This window comes from Buteo buteo, chromosome 3, assembly GCF_964188355.1.
Source record: "Buteo buteo chromosome 3, bButBut1.hap1.1, whole genome shotgun sequence".
NCBI classification, from domain to species: Eukaryota; Metazoa; Chordata; class Aves; order Accipitriformes; family Accipitridae; genus Buteo; species Buteo buteo.
The window spans coordinates 73,177,001-73,203,406 of record NC_134173.1 but is presented as its reverse complement, the minus strand read 5'-3'; positions in this window follow the sequence as shown (position 1 = coordinate 73,203,406).

Below are 26,406 nucleotides of genomic sequence, written 5' to 3'. Positions count from 1 at the left end.
TCTTCTTGAGTTGTATAGCCGTGTTTCTCTTTCTGCTAAAACTTTGATGAACTTTCTCTCGAACAGCTGCATGGAAGAAGTATTTGATGGAAGGCTCAAATTTCAGACTGATGCAATAGACTTCAAACTAGCTTTCCAGAACCAGGTCTTGCTAATTGCCCTATAGCTTCTTCTTAATGCCTGCAAATAAAACAGTTATACAGATTCAAAATTGCTCCTCTTGAAAGCTGGATATTAATTAAGCTTGTTCCTATGAAAGCACCTTAAGCATCTTCGCCTGTTCACTTTCTTATTTGTTTATGCACTTGCACTATAAAAATAGTTCATTAAAAGAAAAATGGAGATCATATTCAGATGCAGAATAGACTCCTCAGTTACTGAGCTTGAAATGTTGCCATAAAAAACAATGCTTTCTGATGAAACACATTTTGTAATGTTTAATGAAAGGTAAAATGAAGACTTAAAAAAAAGATAGATCATAAAAAAGCCCATACTTAATGCAGCACAAGGGAGAGAGATTCATGATTCTAGTACATGCACATTTAGGAATTGGTTTCTGTGGCATATTTGCTTTAACTCAGTCAAGTTTGCAAAATATGTTTTAGATGCAGAACAGCACTGATTCCATTTTTTCTTCCTCATGTTTAGCACTGATTTTTCTCTCTTTCTTAAATTTTTATATACATACATACGTAACGTGTGATATGTACATATATATGTCATATTCAGGTAGACAGCTAGACAGAGCATTCTCTGTCTTAGCTTTCTCTAAATTTCTACAATTATGGGGGGGGTGTTGTTTTGGGTTTTTTTTTAGCTAATGACAATTTGAGTTCCAGTGAATAGGGCATTTCACAGATCCCATGGCCACGATAGGTAAAAGATCTTTGGAGACATTCAAAACTTGACTGGATGTGGCCCTGAGCAACCTGCTCTAGTCTAACCACCCATGAGGTTGGATTAGGGACCTCCAAAGGTCCCTTACAACCCAAATTATCCTGTGATTCTGTGACACTTCATTTTCTGTAGGCCAACTGGGACAGATTTAGTGCTAGCACAAAGTTGTTAACAAGACTAGATTCCCCATGTGGCTTATTTTGGAAGGGAAGAGCTTAGCAACATTTGTCCAAAATGCAAAGGAAGGCAGTCAGCTCTTCACCAGAAAAGACCTGAATGGATTGTCTTGGTTCTTATAATTTAAAATTAATTAAAGAATTATGAGGTTTAAATTGGTCAAGGGAATTTAAAAATCAGTGGAATTCAGAGACAACTGATTGATGATAAAAGAAGGCAACAGTAGGATTATGAATAAATAAAGCGAATGTAGTTCTTTTTGTTCAGGAAGTCTTTCGGTGAAACTAAGGGAAGTGTGAGGGCAAGTGTGTGATGTAGATTAGTAGACTGTAGTTATTTGCCTCCAAAATATATATATCCAATCTTCTTTTAGGTGACTAGTGAAAAATTTAGTCATTCTGTCTCGTTCTAGTCATCAGAACACAGCAACATTTCAACAAAACCCTTCTTCTCAACTAAATGAATTAAGATGTGTCACACACTGGAAAGATGAGAGTTCATATGTTGTAGATATGAACTCTTTCCTCTAGTATGTCATTTAAAAAGCCCAGATACCCTTTCTAAGTGGCTATAGGCTCCACATTAAAGTTCGCATCCTAAAAATTCAGTATATAATTAACTTAGAATTTTGCAAAAACATTTCTATGAATTTATCTATAAAGCAAACATGGTTTGGTACTCTTAAAGGCCACATTCTTTCCAGAAGTGAACCTCTTCAGCCCTCAGTAAGACATTTGATAATTCTGCATAGAAAACTATGAAGATGGAGGAGAAAAAGATTTGCAAAGGAACTAAACAGTCTAGGAAATTACCGCAATGGAATTTGAAAACTGTTTATAATTAAAAAAGAATCATCACATTAGGAAGATTATTTCTGTAGTTATTCAAAGCTAATTCTTGCAGCTCATGTCATCTATTGTTTTCACTAAGGATATTGGCACAAAAATAAGACTATATCAGCAGAAGTAAGTGATGACAAAAAATTTGGCATTCATTATCAAAGTAGAGGAGTATAGTGTTAACATACAAAAGGAATTTCTGGCCACAAAGACTGGAACAACTGCCGTAGTTTGAAATTTGGAGGAAGGTTTAGAAATTTTGAGGGTCTGTTATCAGATGAAGTCTTCTCAGCAGAAAACGAAAGAGAGGAAAGATACAGACATAATAGCTGGCTCACAATGGCTGTGACCCACCAGAGCAAGGCTGTCAGGAGAAAGCACACTGGGATGTTTTAGGTGGGATTTTTCCATATAAAGAGGGAAATTTTAATGCTGTTGTAACAGACCTGGAATACAATGTACACCTCTCATCAGCATTATTCAAGAGAGGCATTAAAATTAGAACAGTGTTACTAGAATGGAAGAATAGAGAAACTACCATAAAAAAAAAAAAAAAAAAAAAAGGAATTTAAAGCTTGCTTTCTTCAGCCCAGCAAAGTGAAAGCTATCAGAGGATGTAATTATTGCTTATAAATATCTACAAGCAGGTAAATTCCAGGAAGACATAGATGCTAAAGGGCAAATGGGGTATAAACTAATCATAGATATGGTTAGGCAGGGAATTAGAAGAAGCCTTAGAGGAAGAAGATTAATGCAGATCAGCTGTTCACTTGGAGTAGTGGGTACAGATCACATAACTACTTTTAAGAGGGAGTTTGATAAATGCATGACTGGGGTGATATGACATGACTTCCTGTGATGATTGAGGACGGGAACTGATTACCCAGGAGATCAGTTCCTAAGTGGATAGGTAATTGGTGGAGAGATGAGGGAATAAGCCAAGCAGCACATTGTGTTGGGACCTGAATAGAGAGAAAGCCAGAGATTAGAATTCATTTAACCATTTAGGAGGTAGATATAAGGTTTAAGAGAGTCTTCTATGTTCACCCTGTAGACAACGCAGAGGAATAGGAAATTTCAGAGGGCAATTCAGCCCACCAAAACAGAAGCATATAAAACCAGGGGATGAATTATGTTCTGAAGTGAGTTATCTTTTTCGAAGTCTTTCTCTGCTGAAAATAGCATGAGTTTAAAAGGCAATCTTAGATAGCCAAGCCTAGCTTTTCGATGTCTGTAGTTAGTTGAAATAAATCTTGGCATATCTAAGGGAAAACGTGTGAATAAATGGGGAGAGATAGAGGGAGATGTGAGAAATTCTGCTGCAGAGAGAAAAATAAGGACAGTGATTTAGCTTAATTCCTGTAGTTTTATAATAACCTTGATGACTATTTGGCATTTAAATTACCCTTGCAAGTGATTTCCTTGGCAATAGAAGCAAGTTAACAATGACAGCATGTTCATCAGAGAATGCCTGCTAGAGATGTGTGTTGGAAGAGATGAAAGGTGAACATGGCATCTAAGGTTAAGAAAATCATTCTCTTCTCATTTTCTGTCAATGTTTCTTAAAGTTACAAAGCTGTTGCTACCTAATTTTTGATTGCATTTGATCTTAGAAGAAATGGAAGCTTATACATGTATTTTAAGAAACTAATTTTTGGGCCAACTAACTGTTGCCTATCACATTTACTATAAAACCCCAATTTTTTCTTATGCTAATCTGAGTGCTGAGTTCTGCACAATTCTGCAACTGTGCACAGGATATTTTCCTTTAATATTGTCCTTTCGTATATTATAGGCAATTACCATAATACAGAAAATGCACTTACAACATCAATTTGCAATTTCCTCAAAACCATACAGACATCAAAGCTTGTGAAACTCATGAATGAACAATTTCAAATGCGTGCCAAATTGGGCAAAAAGGCAAGGGGCAAGATCAATAGCAAATACCAAGGAAAAGTAAAATGCTTCTTTCTTATATAAAGAAACAGTGATTCTTAGCAAAGATCATTAAACATTATATTGTTCCTGCCATGCCATGCAGATGAAAGCTTTCTATTTAATTTCTGCAGGGAGTTGTTTGTCTGTGAGGGTTCTTTTCTTAGCTGTGACCAAAAAGCCAGTTCAAAGTTACTTTGAAAATACCTGTCGCAGAAGCACACACATGCACACCCTTTGTCCTTTCACTTCTTCCAGGGGTCATACTCCTCACCTGGGAAATAGTACGTCTTCCTACCTCCCACACTGACCTTATCCAAACCACTCAAATGGAAGAACGACTTATATCTCTAGGCAATAGCTGAATTCCCGATAACAGCTGTTACCCTCTCCCAAGGCAAATGCCAATAGCAGTGGTTTGCCTCTTGTGTTAGGTAGAAGTCAACAAAGAAAACATCTGCCATTGCCTTCCATGGTTGCCCTCACTTTGTCACAAACTGTACATAGTCCCAGATGAAGCGATACAATCCCTCATAGTAGAAGTAGGCCCTTCTCACCAAGAAAGTGAAAAATCACAAACTTCATGTTCTGATCATCGCACATGATGTCTCAACTATGTCACTGTTTCTTTCAGTGGAGAAAATTTGGAGCTTTTGTCTTTTCAGAGGTAAAGAGGTTGAATAGCAATGTATGACGGTCTGGTCCCACATCAACTCATACCACTATTTCCATTTCTTCTGCAAGCAATTGTTGATGTATAAAATGAGTATAAAACTCCTTAGTATGCTACGTGTTTCAAGCATTCAAGCTACAGTAGGCAACACACAGTGCTGTCTCAGCAGGACAGTTACTTGTCTTTGAAGAAGGGGATGTCCAGCTGGCTTCCTAGAGCTGTTGCTTTGCAATTGGCCATTCCAAGGGAATATTCACTGCAGTGAATTTACCGAGCCAAGACAAAGTTCATAGAATCATAGAATCATAACATGGTTTGGGTTGGAAGGGACGTTAAAGATCACCTATATCCAAGCTCCCCTGCCATGGGCAGGGACACCTTCCACTAGACCAGGTTGCTCAAAGCCCCATCCAACCTGGCCTTGAACACTTCCATGGGATGAGGCATCCACACCACTCTGGGCAACCTGGTCCAGTGCCTCATCACCCTCACAGTGAAGAACTTCTTCCTTACGTCTAATCTAAATCTACCTTCTTTCAGTTTAAAGCCATCACCCCTTGTCCTATCACTACATGTCCGTATAATAATTCCCTCTCCACTACATGTCCTTGTAAAAAGTTGGCTTAGTTGGGTTAGTCTGTTGGCACATTTGCATTCTGCAGCAGACAGAGGTTTGTTTTAATTATTTAGAAGTGTTGCATGCACACAAATCATTACCAACCATTTGCTTGTAATGTAGACACGTTAGGGGAAAAGCTTCTGCCAAGCGAGTATGACTGGGCCAGTATTTTACTGTGATTGCTATCTTGCAACTGAATAATCAGAGGGTTTTACTACTTTTTGGATTGGTTTTGGCCTCCCAACTCCCCCTAACATTCTGGGTTATACGTTTGACCTGAACATCTGCAACAGAGTGAGGAAAGAAGAGGACTCTCTTCACACACATCACCCTCCCTCCAGGACTGGAGCTGCCTTGTATTTTAATGTTTCAGAGCAAAGGAGGACAGATTACGTAGATCAACTACAAAAAGGGAGAAGTAGTGTTTAAAGTCCTTTTTCCCATCCTAAAACTTTGCTCAGTGTGCATTAATATATAGATACTTGTGGTTGGACAGTGCCTGGAGGAACCACGAGTAATAACTGGTATATAAAGAGAGTTAGTGTTCAGACATCTCATCTGCAGTCGTGACAATTGTACAAATACAAAGTAAATGATTGTGCCTACTCTGAGATGCCTTTTTCTCGATGGATGAGACATAAAAGGTGGCTGACACAAACAAGAGGACTAGATGGAAGAGAAAAGGAAAAGCTTTTGGCTGTAACAAGCTGCAATAATACACACCAGCTGTGTGCTCAGTTTTTAGTCCATTGGTAGCAAAAAGCACACCAGTCCCAGCTTACTGCATAGGCAGTCTCTGATGTGATAGCCGTGAAATTCCCAGCCACACGCATTTTTTTTTCTCACAGCCTGCCATTTTGTAGGATTTCTGCCAAACTGGAGAGTGGATGGGGCCAGACTCAGTGCAGAGGCTGAGGAGATCCAGCCATTTGGACTGGATCACTTCATTGCTTCGGAGGAGATGGGGATGGTCAGATTTAGCACTGCATAATGAATTATTGCAAGTCATTGGAGCTGTGGTTGCTGTCTGAGTACATCCTTTTAATTTATTGCATTTTGTCTTTGGTAAATTCCAGGTTTAGTTAAATGACTGTGGGGTAAGAGCATGGACAGATTTTTGCTACAGACAGGAAACATGTGTTGTACCAAATCTGACTGGCAGAGGAACTGCACTGTTCTGGAACAGCAGCAGGATAACCCACAGTGTCCACAGTGACTCCAGAGGCTGTGGTCGGGCAGCTGAACTTTCTACCCCAAGTTACTGAGTCACAGCATAATTCCTTTGCTTGCTTGAAGTACCCCACAGCATGAAAGACTTCTGTGCACAGTTGACTTATATGTTGCAGGATCACTAGGAGACTTGATTGCCTAGTGGTGGTGAGAGAACAGCCAGAACATGGTGAGACACGTGAATCTGGAGATGATATGTACATCATGATCTTTAATGTGACAAACACCAAGTTTCAAAATGTAAAATCGCAAATGAAACCCTAATGGTAGAATTTATTTCCAAATTAAGACATCTATACATGGATGACATATCTGTTGAAACCTCCATGATAATCACAGGAGGAGTAGAACTCAGTCGTCTAACCACAGTTATCTGGTATCATCTGAGACATATTTGAGGTGCCTCTCAGACATCTGTATGTGGCTGTCAGATATAACACAGGGGCTGGAGGAGGTTGTTTAGCTTCTTGAGAGGAACGTGAAGAACAGACAGGTTACCTAAGAGCATCTAATTTGGATTACTGTGCCTAGGCTACAGAATAGGGTGAGATCTGGTCAGAGCAACTCAGAGAACAATCCTGGACACACTATAATACTGAGTTGCTGCAATGGGAGCTTGAGCACCTTGCTGACATTTAGTAACCTTCAGCAACTCAGTTTAAGGGCCTCAGTGTGGAGGTCTGCCCCATCCAGTCTTCCCCTGCTTCATTTCCCCCACTTATAAAATGTATCTAACAATACTTCTTTCCGTCAAAATGTTCTGTCCTGCCTACTTGGACTATGTTCTTTCTGACCATCCCATCTCCTTCTATGTATTTGCAAAGAGCATTTGTCCTGTACAGAGGTTTCTATGAATTCCTTTAATATGAATAATAAATATTTTAATACTTAAAACATTTATATAGATATTCAGAAATAAAAATACTTCAGGTTGTGCCATGAGCATACTTTTCTAATCCCCTGTTCCCCTTCCAGTGCTCATCACCTGTCTGTTGTGTCTGGCTATTTCAGATCTTAAATCTTTAGAAGACTCCTCTTTGCCCTCTCACAATATTTTAGCACTTCAGGATTACTTTTCCTTATTGTCCAGGCAACTTTCAATGATGTGACAGGCATGAAGACTCCCAATTAACTTTATATAAGTCCTAACTAATTCCAATAAAAATGTAAATCACCATTAACAATTCCTTTGCATGGTTAAATATGAAAAAGGAGAAGAATGGTTCTTCTGTTTTAATAGCCTAGACTAAAAATAAGGGTTTACTATGCTGTTCAGAGATTTAAAATAAATGTACCTGCTTTAAAATCTAGGCAGCAGTTCACTGTACAAGTATGATATTTAATCACAGCAGGGTGGTCAGGCTTCTGGAGATGTTATAGCTGTGTTAAGACTAAAAATAGAGATGAGTTAGTACTAAATTTCAATGATGTGTACTCAAATGTTAAGCATCTTAACCTAGTGCCTTAAAGACATGTGGCTTGAATATTTATTACATGCAAAAGGATGAAGACATCTCATGTAGTGTTTGCCTCCGGTACGGCGTTAGCTGGAGGTAGAGCTTTTGTATTTTCTCTTTCCAAGCTCTTGTTCACACAGAAAAAAACCCTGCAGATCAATTTGAGCTGGGTTTTATACTCATGCAATCTTGCTCTCCTTGGGTGGTCCCCCAAGCTGTGTGCAGAGCTTGAGGGGAGTTTGGGTACTGAGCCAAGGTCAGAAGAATGGACGGGAAGCTTGGAAAAAGGAGGGCTGAGGTTGCCTAAGATCTTTCCCAAACTTGCTTTTCACCAAGCAGGGGAGAGATAGCTATGATGTACTCTTTGGATGTACAGAGCAGCAGCCAGGTCTTTAGGCTCTGTGATGTGCTTCATGTAGCCATAGCAGGACCACTGGCTTGCATGAAATGTTGGAAGATGTCCTTATGGGCTGGAACTGATTGTGACAATATTCCTCCAGGCAAGATAGAAGTACCTCTGTCCCCCCTGCTCTGACTCAGTCCTCAAACCTCTGCGTGCTCTTCTCCACGCCGTGGCGGCAGAACGTTAGGGCTGCCTGACTGCAATTAGCACTGCCATTATGGTGATACAAAGTGAGGAGCAGCACTTTGTTGATGGCTCATGCAATTATGCGGGATAGAACAGAGCCATGTAGGTGGTTCTGACTGGAGCTGCCAGGACCAACTAGCAAAATGACTCTGCAGGAAAAAAGGAAAAAGGGCTTTATTCCATGTTAAAAAGCAAATTAGAAAACCCCTAAATTGCACTTTTGGAGTCTTCATCTGGTATGTTCTGGTGAAAACAGAATTTTACATGTTCTGGCTAGCAAGAAATAATTTTGTCTTACCAGTCTACTGCTTATGGGTGCTGGAGACAGGACCTGGTTTGGGAGTATCTGGAGAAAACAGCCAGGCCTTGGACATATAATATGAGTCCCCGTGTTTATGCAGTGGGAAGACCAAGGAGAGTGATTCCTTAGCAGCTTCTTACATCTTTCCAGAGGCACTTCTACTTGTGGGACCTGAGTTCAAAACATTTACTGGGAAAAAAAAAATAATGCTGAGTTCATTTCCTCTGCGATCATTCCCCTTTTGTGTTTGCTTTGGCAGACCTTCTAGTGAATAAGCATATTGCCACATTGCTATATGGATAACATTTCTCCCCCAAGTTTCTTTTAACCTAATATTGGCATTTAAAAGAGGCATTGTAGTTCTCCTGTTATTTGTTAAATTTCTAGCATTCGCAAAGAACCACAAACCTATTTAGCCTAGGCCTGAATGTCAGTTTTTCTGCCTGCTCCTTAAATGGGTCTGTATTTGTTGTCTGATCTTTGTTGCTTACTACCTAAATTTTATTCATTTCTGTGCTATATCTTGTTAAGGAAGGGGAGGTTTTGTGTTTTCAATTGCTCTTCAAAGTGAAGGTTCATGAGCTCCAGCTGCATCTTTTCTGTGCCTGTTGCTTTGTCCCATCTCTAGAAGAGGACCTCCTTATGGTGCCTGCAGGTTAATTCTGTTTTGGTGTTGGCCTTGCTCCATCCTTTCCAGGATTTCCTACAGATCCAAATATATCTCTACCCTTCCTCTTACAGCTTCTTTCAGCCAGGCATTGGGACTCTGCTTGTAGTCTGGTCTGGAGCTGGCACTGGGAATGGTTCAGAGGATGTTCCTATGGGGTCCTCTCTATAATTCTTACCAACAACTTAGAGTTTGCTTCCAGAAACACATTTCCTCCCCTCCCATAATTTGTGAGACTTCACAGATTAGAATAGAATAGGATAGGACTAGACTATTTCAGTTGGAAGGGACCTACAACTATCATCTAGTCCAACTGCAACTACTATCCCTGATCCAGCATGCCTGCTAGATGTAATGGAATGTACAACAGAGCATGCAGGAAAATGAAGGTTCCTACTGGATTTCCAACTTCTTTCTGGTTTACTGTGAGGTTTCCTGCCACAGTTGTTTAGTTTATTTGTTCCCTCCACCTCACCCCTCTTAACTCTGTGGTTTGGAGCAGGGAGGAAGGGAAGGAAGTATTTTTCATGAGGAATGAACAGTCCTGTAAACTCATCCCACAGGAGATGAACTCCCAGTTGGGAATATTACACCGCCCTACTGACAGCATGCAATGTCGCAAAAGCATCACTGGAGACACATGAGTGCGATAGCTGACTCTGAACTGCCCTTCCAGGGTGTTTCATTCTCTCTGTTGGCCTGCACTGACTTGGTTATTACCTAAGTTAGATGGTTGGAAGCATGCAGCTCTTGTTAAGCATTACAAGAGATGCCCAAATTAATCACTCTATACATGGCCCTTTCTTCCACAGCAGTAAGTGGGGATTTTAGAATTCCTGTGTCTAATGGAAATGTTATTAGGATATCGTCAGGTGCTTTGCTGCCTGTCTTAGATGAGCCGTATAATAGCTGAGGTAGATTGATGTGTGTTGACAACAGAGATCATAGCCTGAATTATTATTCATATTACAGTGAGATGTAGAGTGCTTAGCTCCATTGTGTTAAACCGTGCATGAAGATAAAACAAGAGAAGATCTCTGTTTTTTTGCAGACTTGGAATAAAACAAGCAAAGGATACAACAAAGAGAGGAGGAATGTTACCTGGTGATCATGAGATAATTGTGGTCTCTGTGATTACTGGACTGTTGAAAGAATGTCCTCATTTTTCACATCAGAAACTATTTGCAGAAAATATTCAGCAGAATTTTTAACATAACAAATTAAAGAAAATGGTGTTCTCCTGTACTCACAGGGCACAATTTATGGAAGGGAAGTATCTAAATTCGTTAAATAAATTATTCACTTGGAAGTAATTGCCAGCCTGACTTTTTCTGATGTCCTTCACGGCACTGAGGTATGAACTCATAGCTCAAAGACACTCAGGAGTAAATTTAGATTTAGCTGAAGAACAGCATTCTCCACTTAAATGGAGTGTTTCAGTGCATGTTTCAGTGTGACCTCACTCACAGCAATGTGATGGCACTGTAACTTCATCACTTCTCAAAATAACTAGTTTCATGAGCAGATGAACAATGAAGCCTAGTTTTCTGTGGATTCATAAGGAGGAGCCGGTTCTCTAACTTTTAGTAAGAGTGAGGCCAGGTTGGAGTGACTGGGAGGGTCTCTCTCATTCAGAGGCTTTCTAGGCTGGCAGGCAGTTGAGACACACACAGATTCATACTTGTAGTCACTCACACAGAGTAATGGCTTCAGCTTTGTTTTCTTAAGAAACCAGACAGAAAATGTCAAGAGAACACCACTATTTTTTCCCGTCCTCACAATTTTATTCATCTCCTGTGTACTGTACCTGTTGGTCATTTGAATGGCTGAATTAGAATACCTTATTTATAAGCTCTTTTACAATAAGAAGTGCAGACTTCATGTTTCGCACTCACAGTTGTTCTATTTCTACATAACATATGTTTCTTCTTGAATTAAGTATATGAAAAGCAGCAATAAAGAAGAAAAAATAGGAGGAACATGGTCTTATCTCATACAATCTCAAGTTCTAAATAAATTTTAAAGTAAATGGTGACAAATCAGTGATAAATGGGGTAGAAGGCAAGCTGGACTTACAGTTAGGATTGTGTTGTTACCCAGTAGCTTTCTTATGGGAAAGAACTAGATATCAACAATGTAGTGTATTTTCTACAGTTCTTCAATGTAAATTAGCACTGTAACTGGAGAAATGGAGATGGGTGCAGTACTTAAAGAGCTTGCGGAGAAGTAACTGATTGCAATGACAATGAAATAACAGCACCAGTAGTAGTTACTGAGTGAGTTCCTCAAAGATTTGTTCTGAGACTAGTCATAGTTAATATTTTATAATAGCATAAAACTGGGGTTTTGAGAATAACATTAGCTTACAATAGTAATGAAGCATCCTCCATGCAAAGGAGTCTATCATGGGTGAGGTAAGTGTTGGATGACTTAGAAGATTGCAGTATGAGAAATAAAATCAAATACAATCAGAAGAATGCCCAGGTAATGTGGGACTGAAGGCAGGAACTCTGGTAATGTCGCAGAGCTCATTAGCTGTAAATGACTGAGGAGCAGAAAAACGTGGTTGTTTTTGCAGGTAAGCAATGAAGTTCCAAGGTGGCAAAGCCATAGAAATGGTATTAAAGGGTACATGTGTCTCAGGGTGTATCTGCTGAGCCAGTCTAGTAGATACAGGGAATTAGGGAGCACTGAAATTATGTTATCTTTATGCTGAATGCAAATGAACTCCAACTGGAACTTGCGGAGAGGAGTTACTTCAGTGTTGACGGGCTGGAGAACCTTTCTTAACTGGAGGGACTGAAAGAGCCTGGCTTGCTCAGACAAGTAAAACACAGTCTGACTGGAGGTGAGGTTGTCTTCTAGTTTAAATAGTTCTTTTACCACCCAGGTGTTCACCCTTCTGGTATATTTATAGGCAACAGTATTGGCAAGAGAGTGAACAGCTATAAAGTGACCAGAACTGCATTTTGGCTGGAAACTGGCAGAAAGTTTCTTTCAGAGGAATGAAAGCTTTTCAGAATGAGAAATGGGGAAGAATCAGTCTGGTTTGTTTAATGAGGGTGGTACATTGTAGATCTGAATATGAGGGAGCTGGACTTGCTGACATAATGCATTGTTTTTATTCCAAGGTCATAAAAAATTGTTTCACATAGATGTTAACTCTGCATTGTGTTTCTGTAGTGCCAGCAGACTGGTTGGATGGGAGTTCTCATGAAGTCCTCTATTAATGTACAGACCATTTATTGAATTTCTTCCTTTGCCTTTTTAAAAGGTACTTGTGAATGGACTTGGACTTCCTTGTGGATTTATTGCTTATAATTGCCTCTGATAAGAGAGAAGATAAGCAAGGCATGATTCAACCACTGGTTTTGGTGACAAGTCCCCTAATTCACGTTGTGCTGCTTCTGTTGCTGACAGAGGTCAGCACAAGGCCAGTGGTGAAGGATTTTGGCTTTTCTATGGAAGGCAGAACTGGGCATGGGGGCTGCATGGGTCACATGTTATTCTTTATCAAATGGGTATGCTGCAAAGCTCCTGCTTGCTTTGACTACCGCTCACCGTAGGCATAGGCATTCAATAACTATGGGGCCATACATATAAACAGAACTAGGAATTGGTGGTTATTGCTGTGTCAGACCTCCACTTTGAGGTTTAGGGAACATTTCACCATGTCTCTCACTCTGAATTAATTATCTATAGCTCTTCTGTTTCTGTTCTGTCCCTATTAAGGGAATCAAACAGTACAGAAGAGAGACATGTGTGGAAGAAGAATAAGCCCCCATGGTTATGGGCCTGTGTAAATCCAGGAAAGTTATTTAATGTGGATTTAGATTGTATATGAAAATAGCTTGTCGCCACTACTGTCTGCATTCAAAATGGTTTGGATACAGGCTTTTTTTTTTACCTCTCACTAATGTCAACACTTTAATTTGATCATTTCTTTTAACTTGCTGTTACAGATCAGGAGGTCTAGGTTTTGGCCTGAAATACACCCTATTACAGAAAAGTCTATTTAATGCTGTTGTGTATTATTAGATCATGTGAACCAATGTGTAACTGGTTCCTTAGCCCACATTAAGTGTGTTGTCCTGGGTACGTTGTGTAAATTGCATACTAAAACAGGAGCTCTGGCCTGTGGTCTCACCCCTAGTACACATTCTCCGTCCTTCTCTTGTGCAATATGTCTTAGTCAAGTTCTCGAAGTTTGGAACAGAATAGCTGAAATGAAGGTCTATTATGACATTTGGGGAATTATTATTGCTTGTTGTATCTTTGGTTCTTCCCTTTGGGCTGTTTTCCTTTTGCGCTTTTTCCTTTGCTGTTTTGAAAGGGCTGATGTGTGCGCACAATGTCGTGTCTTCTCGAGTGTACTCAGGAAAGGGACCTCCACCAGCTCCCTTGGCAATGTGTAGGAGGAGTCCTTCTTCTCTCCAAGCAGTGACTTTCAGAAAGTTACTGGAAATTTCTCTAAGGTCACCTTATTCATCCTTGCCCACAAGAGCTTTAATGCTGTAAAATCTAGGTCTGAAATATGACAATCCAAGGCTATCTTTCCTTTTTTCAGATTACCTTCTCTATAAATATTACTTCTCTCATCCCAGACCTCTCCCCATTAGTAGCTATTAATGTCTTAATAACACTAGCATTCATTAGGAAAATGCATTTCACCTTCTATCACATTCAGATCAGAATGGATCTTTTTTTTAACTTCAGAGAAGAGATTTTTTCCAGGAGATGCTTGCTATTCAGAGATTGTATTTCACATTGCAATTGAAAGGGATTTAATGACCCATTTATAATAATTAGAGCTGTCATGTTTTTGTTCTTAATACATTTTGTGAATGACTAACTGCAGCACCTCCCAGCTGGCCCCAGTAATGCTTGATGGGGCTCTTTGCCCCACCAGGTCTGGAAAGTTTCATAAAAAGAGTAATTTCAAATAATGAAAGTTAAAAGGGTGATGTGTAAGTCTTGATTTGACACACCTATTCAAATCATTTGTCATGCCATGGAATTGCTGGCATAGAACTGTAAGAATGGAAAGAATGAAAAGTGTTATGTTGTCTTCCACAATTCAGCGTTTTATTTACTCTATGACCTTATTTTTCAATAACATTTTAGGCCTACCAGACCTAACACAACTAGAAATTGTAGCCTCAGGCTGCATTTGCCAGGTAAAGAGCATGACTCTGTTATGCCAGGGGAGTCTAAAATGGTATAATAGCTTCATAGGCAGGCTAAAATATAATTAATCATCTATTAAGAACTGGGAAATAACTGTAATTGGTCACCCTGTGTAGCAGGAGCTGTTTAGGAAGAGAATTAATGAGTTTAGAGTTATGTCATTTCTCTCACCACTTTACCTAAACATCTTACTCTAGTCATTTACTCATTCATTTATTCATCTTTTCATTCATTCATTTATGTTCTCGGCATCACCAAGCATCAGTCTCTTGATCCTGAAATCTTTGTTTTCTTCTATTTCTGGCAATTTTCAACATGTTACATGGGCTTGTACTTAGGTGTTTTGATGAATGGAATATGAAAGTGCTAATGGAAGAATAACTCTTTACCTGATTAATCACACTGTAAAATTCAAAGGAAAGAATAATTAGACAAGAATGTCAGTGAAAAATACAATTTCCAAGTGGCTTTATCAGCACCTAGAGCATGCCAGACCCAGCTGGTTACTTTCTTGATAAAAGAAACAGTATATTTCCTGCTTCTGGATTTCAGTAGAATGATTGAATTGATGCGGTGTCAAACTTTCCTAATGATGCGAGAAAGACTGGGAATTAACACATGCATTGTAAAATGTGCAAGGAACTGGATAAACTGGGGATGAATGTGGATTGTTTGAAAAGGAGAACTAACTTGTTTCAAAAGGAGAACTAACTTGTTTCAAAAGGGAACTTGGTCCATTTCCAGAATAGATGAGATGATGTGTGTGTCCTACTGGAGGAGGTCTGTGCATCTGGAGACTCAAAAGATTCTTCCCAGGCCTGCCTTCTTGTGGAGGAAAGGAAGGAGGTGACATATTCAGAGTCACAGAGTGGGAATAAAACTTCAACAATAGCACCTTGAATGCAACCGTGCAGCTGAGGCGTTAGTCGACAAAGCCAGAGAAAACTTTTCTGAGCTAACGGAGACATCTGCACCTGGACATCTGTTAGTTGTGTGGACTCAGAAGAAAGGTGTGTCCCCGAGGTATTGCCAGAGTAGATGCAAAAGTTTTCAAGCTTTCAGCACAGATCGAGCAAGAACACCAACACTTAGATATTTTAATGTTGTAGTAAGTGCTGAACATGCATATTATTACAGAGGGGCACTGGATCCTTCAGATACTGTTGGGACACAAAGAATAACCATAATACAAACAATGGCACGCACCAGTAGACGTTAGTAGAATGGGGTGTTTCAGGCACTGTCTTACACTCTGCCAGTCTTAAGCAGATGAGCACAAATTGAATTTCATGCTAACTTGCTCTGGGCAATGAGCACCCAAGTTTTTAATTAAGTTTTAGTGAATTAAGGTAACTTAATTAAATTTTTTTCACACAGTTTATAGATATAACAAAAACATTTTGATAGCAATATTAATCTGCTCCACAGCCTGCATATACGACAAGCAATGTTGCTGGTGTCATTAGTGATACTGGTGAAATAATTGCATGCTTGTTGTGAAAGTTGGCAAAACAACTGTAAGAACTAAATAGCCTGGTAGAGAATAAATTGGTAAAACCAACAGAATTCAAGTATTTAGAAGCAACTAGATGGGGATGGGAGGAAAAAAGAAGAGAAAGGAGAGAAGAATGAAACTTTTTACTGTGAGGGTGGTGGAGTACCAAAAGTTTGCCCAAACAGGTTGTCAAGTCTCCATCCTTGGGCATATTCAAACCCCAACTGGACACAGCCCTGAGCAACCTGCTCTACCTGTCCCCACTTTGAGTGGATTGGTTGGACTAAATGATGCCCAAAGGTTTCTTCCACCTTCCACCTTCAAATAATCTGTGTGATTTTGTATGAAATTACGGTTGCGTAGAAACCCTCACTTCTGATGCTTGCTCATTTTTGAGTGCTTGACTTTGTAACACTCTGGGTCTTTTAATGTAAGATGTATGCGTAGGTGTATAGAGATGGGGAGTGTGGACATTAACACATAAATACAAAAAAAATACACTAGTGGGTGCAAACACTCATGTATAACACGTGACATACAAGTTGCGCATCAGACTTGATTGCCAGCCCTGAGAAGGTTAATTCTTTCCCTCAGGACAGGCTATGGGGAAAGCACTGATTTAGAAGGAAGAAAACCAAGGTTTGTTTCCAGATCTGCCTTCTGACCTGCATCACAACCATGAAAAAGCCTCTGAGTTCATATTGTCTATTTGTAATGTCAGAAAGTCAACTGTCTCTCAACGTGTGTGTATGGAGTAAGATACCCATTTCGGCAGGAGCTGCCAAAGGTGGCTGGTATTGACTTGATCCTTTGCTCAGTGAATGAGAAGAACAAGGAATCACTCTCTAAAAAGAAATTTGTATTGGCCCATTCACCATGTCAGGGTATGCTTGAGGAATGGTGTGTTTTTGACAGATGTCATGAGATAAGGGCTGAGGCAAGAAGGTAAGTACAGCCTCATATACTTGTGTGTAGGGTGTTTGGATTGCTCTAGCTTGTCCTTGTATGCACCTTCCTCAACCAGAGCCACAGAGAATTAAGCAAGTAGCAGGCTCAAAAAGGGAACTAACTAGTCAAATCATTTTTCAATTTCAAAGACAGACAGACAGCTGAGAGGATCGCCTGTAAGCTCCATCACCTTTTCTCTTCTAGACTACCTGTTCAAAACTAGAGTGGGTCTACATTGACCAAATTGTCTTCACCTGAGGAGAAAATGAATGCACGATTAAGTCCTGTTTTAATGGTGACTATGTGTCTCAACACATAGGCTGGTGCTCTCACTTACCATTCCTACCAATCTTTATCTGACCACAGTGGAAGATTGTGGTGCAGAGCATAGGCTATGGGGCTGCAATCCAGCCTACGTATTTTGTTCTTTGGGATATTGAAAGAAGAAAGGGTAAGAAAAGCATTTCCTGGAAGTAGTTAAACGGAGTCAAAATATAAGAGAAAAGTGGGTTTATGCCCTCTGATTTTTCAGTGTATTTTTCTGATTAATGTTTCAATTACAAATGTACTGCTTATGGCTGGTTATGCTAGTATTTTTCTTTTTGAAATGTCTTCATATTTTTATTGCTTTTCATTTTAAACAGTATATTTCTTAGTGAACCTTGAAACAATGGCTGAATATTTTTCATCTTCAGAGATATGCAAAGTATTAAAAGGAAGCAGAAACATGTCCAGAAGAAAAACAAAAAAAGAAAAAAAGGCAAAAAAAAAAAAAGGTAAAAAAAAAAAGGCTAAAACCCCAAACAAAACTCTTGAGAATTTCAAGAGAGGTGTTTAGCATTATATTTTTTTTAAATTGGGAAGTAAGTATTGTTCAGGTGTGTGAAAGAAATATCATTTTTAGATCCTATAGATGAGAACGCCACATGAATAAAGGGCACAAAACTGCTAGAACATGGGATCTGAGTGCCGAAGTCACAAAGGAGATAAGGAATAAAAGGCAGCATCTGCAGACCAGCTCAGTGACATGGAAGGAGAGACAATGCTGAATTTGAATGGGGAACCAGATTGCAGAAAGAACCTCATCTGGTCTTCTGTAAACATTTGACTGTCAAAACCCAACTGAGCTGGGAGTTTCCATTTGGTTTTATTGTGACTCCTAATGAATAGGTGGAGAAAAAATGGCAAAAGAGGGAAAGAGGATGGTACAGAAAGCTGTTAAGAGAGGAGGAAATATCTGAGTGTTTGGACAGTCCTGAGGTTTTTGGAGTCCGATGAGAAGGGAGTCTGAAAAGAAATAGAGCAGTGTATCTCATCAACGGACAGCAATTTTCATAGAAACATAGAAGAGAGAAGTGCAGAGGGAAGAAGGACAGGAAACCTGTTCTGGTGAAGACATGGAGCCCAGCCTGGCTGCCTGGGAGAGCAGTGCTATCTCTTCACAATATGGCAGGATTTTAGGCATAAAAGAGAAACATTTTCCAACTTCAAAGCAGTCTGAGTGTCCAAAGAAAGGTCTAAGGAGAGTTGTGATATATTATGTTGAACTAACCATCATTGATGACGAGACTGACTTAAGGCTGTTGCAGAAGACATGCTCAAGAGGTAGGACAGTGTGAAATGTGAGCCAAGATTACAGATGTCACCAAGAAAAAGGGGAATAAAGCCTGATGGGACACTAACCAAGGGCTGTAGAAGAGAAGCCATGGGGCAGGAGTGGCATAAGGAGAGTAGACTCTAAAGCAAGTGGTGGAAAAGCCTTCAAAAGGGAGAACAGTAAAAAGAAAAGAAACGAAGATGAGTGGCTGTTAATGGTGAAGGAAGCTGACAATCAGATATGCACAAATTAAAAAAAAAAAAAAAATCTTAATTCTGTCCTTGTACAATAATCTTCCAAGAGACATAAAAACCCAATGCAACTAAAGGCACAGAAAATGAGAAAGAATAAAGCATGGAATTAATATTCATTAAAGGAAGAAAAAAAGTCTTGTACCATTAGAGATTTGTCTAGAGATGTGATGTTGTCCTCCCGCATCTAGTTGTTACAGTTCTTGGACTGAAGTCCAAAACAAAAGCAGAAAAGGAAGATCCAGCCAAACTGCAGCTGGCAAATTATCGTGGATTCCTGGCAAACTGCTGTGAATGTGCTTCGCTTGCATTTTCTTACAGCCCTCACCAGCAGCTACTTCAGGCTCTACAGTAATGAAGATGTGTCTCTCTCATTTACACATATTGAAGCTGTTCCATTTTAGCATAAAATATTAATTATTCATTGGAGCAGGAACTAGGAGAAAGTGTCCTGCATCCCAGGTGAATGCCCAAACTACTGTATTATGGAGAAATACCCACTTTCTCTTGCTCATTAGGTCTTAATACCGCTATGCAAAACAGAGCAGTGTCAACAGAAGTAAATGAAATGGCTCTGTCCCAAATAACCATACAATGCACTGAGGAGGGCATTTCCAAAGAAGGCGAAAAGCCTAGTTTCAAGCTCTCAGTCTACTTCATTTGAAGCAGAGCTTTGAACACTTAGGAAGATGTAGCCACTTGAGCATAGAATTTTCTTGGATTGAGGTCTTTTTTTTACACTGAGTGTGTAAATTGGTTAAATTACAGATTTACTCATCTATAGAAAATAAAAATGTCTGTGTGAAGGGCTGTCTTTTGTCACAGAACTAAAGGCATTCATTCTTAAAGAAGAATTTCTAAGAAAAAGACAGAGAAAACATAATGGATGGAGACTTTCCAATCCCCTACCTGCAGGGATATCAGCAACTTCTGTCTATTGACTCTTTTTCACAAATGAAGATTGCAGATTGAAAAGAGAAACAAAACAGCAGGACGTGAGCGAGTCAGAGAGATATCGCTTTAAATAGGAGCATTTCATGGGCCTGCTGTACCTCCTAGTGCCTTAGTACACTACTTAGAGCATTATAGAACACCTTTGCAAAAGATAAACCAAAGGGTAGAATAAATCAGGTAATTTTCATGACTAGGCTCATCAATGAAATATGGTCGTGTAAAACTTATATCAACATGCAGCAATTGATGAGCATTTTGAGGAAAATCAGGTGTAATATTGCTATGAAAGCCAGCTCTTTGGGAGCACGAGTCACTGAGAGATCCTTACGGAGTGTATCTATTAGATGGCACAGCTGCAACGACCTCATCATCTCCTCCAGCCTCTGTTGGGGACTTGCTCACTATAAAAACTGATTGAAAGGACACATATTTGCCCATAAAGAAAGGGTCCCATGGCATTATCTGTGCAGTGCAGAGAGGAAGGTGGAGGAAGATCATCACAAGGAGAAGTGCAGGGAACAGGTTGGTGCCAAGACGAAGAAGTTCACCTGTACCTGGTCACACTGAGCAATTTGCCATACCAAGAAGAGGAAGAATGGAAAATATTTGCCACAGACTTTTAGAAGCATAGAATCATAGAATGGTTTGGTTTGGAGGGGAGCTTTGAAGATGACCTAGTTCCAATACCCCTGCCATGAGCAGGGACATCCTTCACTAGATCAGGTGGCAAAAAACCCCATTCAACTTGACCTTGAACATTTCCAATGGTGGGGTATCCACAACTTCTCTGGACAACCTGGTCCAGAGTTTCACCACCCCCATAAAAAACGTCTTCCTTATATCTAATGTAAATCTACCCTCTTTCAGTTTAAAACCATTGCCCCTTGTCCTGTCACTATAGGCCTTGGCAAAAAAGTCTCGCTCTATCTTTCTTATAAGCCCCCTTTAAGTACTGAAAGGCCACAATGAGGTCTCCCCAGAGCCTTCTCTTCTCCAGGCTGAACAAATCCAACTCTCTCCACCTTTCTTCACAGCAGAGGTGTTCCAGCCCTCTGATCATTTTTGTGGCTTTCCACTCGATCTGCTCTAACAGGTCCACGTCTTTCTTGTGCTGAAGACCCCAGAACTGGACACAGTACTCCAGCTGGACTCTCATGAATGCGGAGAATCACCTCCCTTGACCTGCTGGCCACGCTTCTTTTGATGCAGCCCAGGATACAGTTGGCTTTCTGGGCTGCAAGCGCACATTGGCAGCTCATGTCCAGCTTTTCATTCACCAGTACACGCAAGTCCTCCTCTGCAGGGCTGCGCTCAACCCAGTCATCCCCCAGACTGTATTGATATTGGGGATTGCGCCAAACCAGGTGCAGGACCCTGCACTTGGCCTTTTTGAACCTCGTGAGGTTTGGATAGCCCCACTGCTCAAGCCTGTCCATGTCCCTCTGGGTGGCATCCTCTCCCTCAAATGTATCAGCTGCACCGCTCAGCTTGGTGTCACCTGCAAACTTGCTGAGGGTGCGCTCAATCCCACTGCCTACACCATTAATAAAGATGCTGAACAGTTCCAGTCCCCATACAGACCGCTGAGGGACACTACTTGTTACTGATCTCCATTTGGACATTGAACCATTGCCTGCAACTCTTTGGATGCAGTCACCCAGCCGATTCCTTATCCATAAAAGAGTGCATCCATCAAATCCATACCTCTGCAATTTAGAGACAAGGATGTTGTGTGGGACCATGTCAAAGGCCTTAAAGAGATAAAGATGATCAAGATAGATGACATCAGTTGTATGTACCTCTAGTACCTTGAGGTCTGTCAGATTCCTGTGCCTTTCTCTCCCCTTCATTTCCTGAGCGAAATTGAGAGATGTTGAATGTTTGTTGTCAGGCTAGCTTTGAGGAACCTGAGACAAAGTAACCTCCACATTTCCTATCAAAGCCATGGACGAAGTTCATATTGGAATTTGGATCCTTCTTGCCTGATCATCGGGGTAGAAAAAGAATATTTTCCAGGAGTTTACCTTTATTTTTTAAATGCATTTGCTGTTGCAGATATGTCCTACACTGTTTTCTGTTTCTCATAACAACCTTACAATGCTTTCATCAACCTTCCATTGCTTTATTCATTTAGGGCCACCCCATGTGGTGTGGATGCTTTTTTCAGATAGTGCCAGTGACAAAAATGAGATTTGATGATGTAGGCAGTCAAGCAAATCTTTAGCAGTAGCTTGTTACTTCTGTGTTATGGTACAGAGGAATTGATAACACAGCTGCATTTTAAGATAAAAGGAGGCTTTTTTGCAGGTATATAACAAAAAGGTAGCCAAACCCAGTGATTTTATGCATTCGATACTTGATGTTGACTTTGACTACATGATACCCAACAAAACAATCCTCCTAAGCCCATTACATGGGAACACTGGGGACTTACTTACAAAAATCAAATGGTTAGATGGTGTCATAGGGGAAGAGTGAAACAGCTTTACACCCTGCAAAAGTGAGGATACCTGGGAGTGCTGTGTGAAGATAGGAAGTTGTTTTGCAAGAGAAAGTTCTTGCATAGCACAGTAACGTGACATTGCTGGCTATGTGACAAGCTTTGCAAATAGTTTTAAACGTTGTCCAGAGCTGACTGCTGCATGCAAAGTTACTTAATGCAAGCGAGAAAGTGCTGTCAAAGAGACGGGGTGCTTGTCTCTTTGATGGCAAGCAGCATCTTATACATTGGTGTAAGATAAAGGACCTTCTCCATTCTGCACCATGGTCTGGTGCATGAAAAGGCACTTACACTGCCTGAAATGAAATGCTTTTCATTTTCTTTTTTCTTCATCTGCTGAAGCATTTCCTAGCTTACTCTGTTTATGGTCACAATTTCTATGAATTTTTCATTATAAACAGCTAAAGGTTTAGTAAATAATTAATTGCTCCTATAAGCATCTTACAGACACAAGCACCTGGATAAGAGGCATTTTTAATTATGAAAAACTGGTGTGGGCAACCTATTGGGCTGCTGGGCTTTCTAAAAGCTAATTTCAGAATGCTTATTAAATGATCAGTTATAAATTAACCCTTTACAGGTAATCTTCAAGGAATATTTGACCATATTTCTTTTTAAAATGAGCATTTTGAATGTTTTTGGGCAATTGCTCTAGTCTCCTCTGTCTGACTGTGAAAACACCTGTGATGGAGCTGGTTTGGAGCCAGTTTCAGAAGAAAGCTGGTTGTATGAGCTCTGATCTGCAGTGGGACGAGGGGTGCTGTGAAACTTTGCATTGTAGCTCTTTGGAGTCGTGCATCTGTGGAGGTTCTGGGGGTGACACAGTTGAAGTCTTGGTCTGGATAGAAAGGAGCGGGTGTGGTGTTCCCATAGCATTTCTTAGAAAATGAGAAACTGAAACAATCCTTTACCCCATCTGTGCTTGGCTCATTGCAACCAGCTCCACTGAATCACGCTTCCTTGTGAAACCTGGGATCTTGTCCTAAATAAACAAAAATCTTGTGACAACAAAGCAAGTGCAAAGAATTAGATCATAGGAGGAAAAAGAGAAACCCGTCTTGAAAGAGGAACCCAAACCAAACTCAACTACAGATCTATCCCAAGAATCCTTCTGCCACAACCAAAGTCTTTGATTGACAAAGACTTTATTTAGCACCAATGCTAAGTTCACCCTCTCACTCAGATTCAGAGAGGGATTTCAGCACAGGAACACCTATGGGAAAAGGACAATAGTGTTTTCCAGCAACTGCTTTAGCTCTCTCCATCCGTATCCCAAAAGGTTTCTTTCATGCTGAGCCCCTAAGCTGGTATGGTTACATGGAAGGGGCAGGGATCAACACCTCTTTCCGGGGCCCTTGATCGTGAGATCAAGGCTGTAAGCTGTGGAAAACCAAGCTGTCCTTGCATGTTTTGAGAGCCTGTGGTGGCTTCAGCCCCATCTTGTTATGGGCTGGATATTTCTTTTATAATCAATCTCCTTCACACGTTGATAAATGGAGGTTGTTTGAGAATCTAAGGGAAAGAAAAAAATAAAAAAAAAAAAAAAAGAAAAGAAAAGGCTTCTCACCTGTTTGAAAAATTGCTTCACAGACCAACAACCTCCTTTCTCTCCTCCACCCTCCTCCCGTGCCTCTCAGCACATTGCCTAGCTGCATTATTCCCGGTTCAGCTCCCCTGTCCCATGCTGGGGCCAGTCACCTTGTACAAAGTCAAGCGGCCGCAGAAGTCAGGCAAGCAGGTCAGTGCCTGGGCCGTCTGCTCTCGGGGGACGGATCCTGCACAGGAGCTTGGCTTGGGCTGCTGTGTTGGAGCTTCCCTCAGCATCTCTCCTGCCGGAGCTAAAAACACAAGGCTGGATTGATGGAGACGTCAGAAGTACATTTTCCCAGAGGTCAACTAAATTCAGGTAATGATGCAATGCCGCAGTGCACTCCTCCTAATCCAATCAAATAATGTAATGGTTTAGGCTCTATCAAATAAAGTTCAAGGTAAGCATGTGAAACGTGGCTGCTCGTCGGCTGCTGGCAGCTTTCCTAAGTGCTGAGAATCGGATCAGAGGAAGAAAAAAGCCTCCCATCTCCAAAGAGAAACTTCCACGATACTTGAGTGCAGCTTTCTTTGCCAGGTTTTTTTTTTTTTTTTTTGGTAATCATTTTTGTTTTACTCTCATCTTCCCATTTTAAAGCCTATTTGTTTCAGGTCCAGATGATTTCTAAAATTGCTGATGAATTTAGATGCCTCAGTTTATGGGTTGAAACCATGTCTGGAGTGGGGATTCCTGATTTGTTCTCAGACGTGAGCAGACTCAGTACATTGGGGAAACTCAAGCCCTTTTTAAAACACCTCAAATTGAGTATCCAGAAGCTGGTATGCCAGAAAATATTGTTCATTTCTGAAACTCTTCGGCCTTTGCTTTTGCAACTGCATCTTTGCTTAGTAAACTAAGCATCTTTGCTTAGTAAAGTCATTGATGTTACTTAAGCAGTTCAAAATATCGGATCAGGGAATATAAGTCTCTGTATAATTCATCTGGTATTGGGTAAGCACTGTAATATTATTTCTGTATAAATTTAACCCATTGAATGGTAAATGCACCAGCAAAAATTCACACAGCTATTGATCTGATTTATTCCTTATTAAATATTAATCAAAGTTTCTCCATCATGTCCTATGAAAGTTGTCCAGCTGTGTGAGAAATATATGCATATTTATCTTTTACGTAATGCAGTGCATTCATCCAAACAGCAGGCAGCATCAACTAACACCCCAGTTATTTCCCATGCAGAAGACTTGAATAAAAGCAAATTGGAGATACTCTAAAGATCTGTCTGCTACCTCAGTTTAACCCAGTACCCCACCAAAAAGAGATTTTTCTCGCTTTGGAGAGTGCTTGTCCCGCTCCTCTCTTTGCATGTTCTGGTCCCCAGGGAAACTTATTGTCTTGATGTCATTAAATGTCCGTGGCTGAATTTTCAAGGGAGTGAGCCTTGTAATGAGCAGGGTGCTGTGCACCTTCCTCAGGCGGTTCCAGGAGACGGTCAATTCTTAATTACCTGTGAGGGGATTATCCAGGACATAGATTAACCCTGCTGCAAGTCACTCAGGCTGGACCTGCCCGAGCTGGCTCGGATCTGCAGCCGGCAGGACTGCGCTGGCTCAGCTCTGTGGATGCTCGTGGGTCTGGGCTCCCCTGGGATGTCCAGCCGCTACCGGCGGGTTAAGCTTTAGCCTTGTTTGGGTTCTTGCTTTTGTGTGTTACCTTGCAGAATGAGGAAAGAACTGCAAATCACTGTCACGGCAATGAGTTAATCGTACTGAAACCCTGCTAAGCCCCACTTACTAATATAAAACCTGCTTTGAACGAAAAGGAAGCCCTGGACTAATTATTCAAGAGTAATAATTTAATATTTAAATCAGGACTTTAGAATTTAAAGAATTAAATTAGGACTCATAATTTAAGACTAATTATTCAAAACTAAACTAATTATTTAATTCCTTCTTCTGTTTCAGAGCCCCTGACTTTTGTTTTCTCATGAACCCAATGTGCTCATCTCCCTGTTTACAAGCACTTTCTCAGTTTCTGCAGTATTGTTGCACTGGTGTGATGTATAAGGAGGGAAACAGCTCCTCTCTTCTGATTTATTTGTGTTTCCTGCCTGCTGTGAGCTCAGGGACCTGACTCTGCCTGAGCAAGTGTTTCTTTGGAATCTGGTTGCTCTCTCTGAGTAAACTATGTGGTTGCCAGTGTTTACTGAAGGGATTTGTTGATTGGGAAATGCAACTCTTCCTTCCACATTGATTGCGAGTCTCACCAGCCACCGTTTTGAACCGTACATTGTTTTCTGAAGAGTTCATTACCCTGGCCAAGGCTTTTGTTACACTCAAGTGCCGCTCACAAGTCTGCTATGTGGGTCTCTGTTCTTTCATCTGTTGGGTTTTTTTGTAAGCTTGTTATTAGATGACTCTCTTCAGCACGATAAAAGAATCGACCATGACAGCTCCAGTCATCCCAAGGCTAGACATGAATGGTCAGAGAGCGGTGGCCAATGCACCAGCCTCCATCCTACCTCCAGACCTGGTCCCTTCT